General features: G+C 48.7%; 1 pseudogene; it reads left to right on the top strand.

The window, feature by feature from the left end:
- Positions 1-1,224: 1,224 nt before the first annotated feature.
- LOC124608812 lies at positions 1,225-1,341 on the top strand (annotated as a pseudogene).
- The last annotated feature ends 1,620 nt before the right edge of the window (positions 1,342-2,961 follow it).

Consider the following 2,961-nt stretch of genomic DNA (forward strand, 5'->3'; position numbering starts at 1 on the left):
GAGCCACCACCAGCTTGCACAGCGTGTTGTTGACTACCTGGGTCCATGGCTTCATGGGATGTATGCCACACTCGAACCCTATCATCAGCTCTTACCTCTGACCAGGCCATGGTTTTCCAGTCATCTAGGGTCCAACCACTACGGTCACGAGCTAAGAAGAGGTGCTGCATGGTGTGCTGTTGGCAAGGGTACTCGCATCGGCCATGTGCTGCCATTGCCCATTAACGTCAAATTTCGCCGCACTGTCGTAACGCATATGTTTGTCATACGACTCATATTGATTTCTGCGGTTATTTTACACAGTGTTGCTTGTTTGTTAGCACTGAAAAGTCTAGGCAAACATCACTGCTCTTAGGAAGGAGGGGCATACAGCAGTCAGTCGCAATCCCATTAGCATGTATTATTCTTCCAGATCTAGATTTCGCCTATAAATAGCCATCTTCAGTGCATTTTCGTTATGTTTCAACAGACTCGCGGCAGTTCTGTCACCAGATGTTCTTACAGTTTTATAAGCAGCAGGTCACTGAGACTGTAAACAACCGAATGCACTGAAGATGTTTATTTATAGCAGAAATCTGGATTCGCAAGAATAATTGAAGGTAATGCGATTGCGACTGACTGTTGTGTGCCTCTCCTTCCTTATAGTCTGCGCTCGCTGTGCACGAAGTTCCTCATGGGATCAAAATTGGTAAACCGCTGCTCTTGGTTGTTAAGTGGAGGCCATCGTCGACTGCGTTGTCTTTGGTGTAATCATTTCGTTTCCTGTTCCACTCGCAAGTAGAGTGAGGGAAAAATGATTGTCCTACTACTGTCTCAAAAAAGGGGTGACAAACTTCGAGTAGTTGTAGAGGATGTCTTAGGAAACAAATCAAGGATACGAATTAGGTACTCTTGGGACACTCGTGGCGCTGTGGATTTAGGAATATTGAATTTCCAAACCATTTCCGAAATGGAATATCCCATGTATCTACCTCCAACTGTCATTCCACTTTCAGAGTCTGTTAATTCCCGTTATACCGCCTTAATAACGTTGGAGACCTTTTCACTTGCATCACCTGAGTGCAAATGACATCTCCGCCAATGCATTGCCCTTTCATACATCGTGTACGTGATACAATGACCATATGTATATGTGCATAACGCTATCCCATGACTTTTATCATCTCATCAATAGTCACCGTTTGTGATGCAGCAAACGATAATGCGTGTGTGTAATTCATAAAAGCCAACGGCCTTGCCGCAGCGGTAACACCGGTTCCCGTCAGATCACCGAAGTTAAGCGCTATCGGGCTGGGCTAGCACTTGATGGGTGATCATCCAGTCTGCCCAGCGCTGTTGGCAAGCGGGGTGCACTCAGCCCTTATGAGACAAATTGAGGAGCTACTTGATTGAGAAGTAGCGGCTCCGGTTTCGGAAGCTGACATTCGGCCGAGAGAGCGGTGTGCTGACCAAATGCCCCTCCGCCGTTGGATAAGCAGCTGAGCAGCAAGTCGTATACTCCTAGCTCACTCATTTGTTACATAGTTTAATTCTTAATTTCTTTGCGTGTTTTTGGTACTTGCATTGTTTAATTCATAAATTTCGGGCGTATTATAGTATTTGAGAGTTGTAGCATCGCGTTTTAGTACCTGAATAGTGTAAATTCGCGTAGTCGTTTGTCTTCTGTTTTTGTTTTGAACGGCCAGTGTCGGTTGGTCACAGTCAGTGTGCTCCCTGCCGCCGTTGGATAAGCAGCTGCAGCAGCAAGTCGTATACTCCTAGCTCACTCATTTGTTACATAGTTTAATTCTTAATTTCTTTGCGTGTTTTTGGTACTTGCATTGTTTAATTCATAAATTTCGGGCGTATTATAGTATTTGAGAGTGTAGCATCGCGTTTTAGTACCTGAATAGTGTAATTTCGCTTAGTCTCCTTCCGCCGCCGAGCAGTGTCAGCAGTGCGCAAGTAGCAGCATTACTGCATTTAGTAGGCAATCTTGTATTTTAATAACCGTTTAAATTTTGTTGATTTGTTTGCGCTCTCTGTAGATTAGTTCAGACGTTCTTTGCAAAGCAGTTTTTAGCATGGATAGGGACTGCAACTGCTGTGTTCGGATGCAGGCTGAGTTGGCATCCCTTCGCTCCCAGCTTCAGGCAGTGTTGGCTTCGGTCACACAGCTTGAGGCTGTTGCCAATGGGCATCACTGTGGGGGTCCGGATGGGGGTTTGTCGGGGACGGCCAGCTCGTCCCACGCATCTCCTGATCGGACTACGACTGTGGTTGCCCGGGATACTGCCCGCATTGAGGCTGATCCCTCACCTGTGGTAGAGTGGGAGGTCGTCTCAAGGTGTGGCAGGGGGCGAAAGACATTCCGGAGGGCTGAACGGAAAGCCTCTCCAGTTTGTCTGACGAACCGGTTTCAGGCTCGGTCCCAGGCTGATACTGATCTTCGGCCTGACATGGCTGCTTGTCCTGTTCCAGAGGTTGCTCCTCAGTCTGCAAGATCCGGGCAGTTGCAGAGGGTGGGCTTACTGGTAGTTGGGAGCTCCAATGTCAGGCGCGTAATGGGGCCCCTTAGGGAAATGGCAGCAAGAGAGGGGAAGAAAACCTATGTGCACTCCGTGTGCATACCGGGGGGAGTCATTCCAGATGTGGAAAGGGTCCTTCCGGATGCAATGAAGGGTACAGGGTGCACCCATCTGCAGGTGGTCGCTCATATCGGCACCAATGATGTGTGTCGCTATGGATCGGAGGAAATCCTCTCTGGCTTCCGGCGGCTATCTGATTTGGTGAAGACTGCCAGTCTCGCTAGCGGGATGAAAGCAGAGTTCACCATCTGCAGCATCGTCGACAGGACTGACTGCGGACCTTTGGTACAGAGCCGAGTGGAGGGTCTGAATCAGAGGCTGAGACGGTTCTGCGACCGTGTGGGCTGCAGATTCCTCGACTTGCGCCATAGGGTGGTGGGGTTTCGGGTTCCGC

This window comes from Schistocerca americana, chromosome 3 (assembly GCF_021461395.2).
Source record: "Schistocerca americana isolate TAMUIC-IGC-003095 chromosome 3, iqSchAmer2.1, whole genome shotgun sequence".
Taxonomy (NCBI): domain Eukaryota; kingdom Metazoa; phylum Arthropoda; class Insecta; order Orthoptera; family Acrididae; genus Schistocerca; species Schistocerca americana.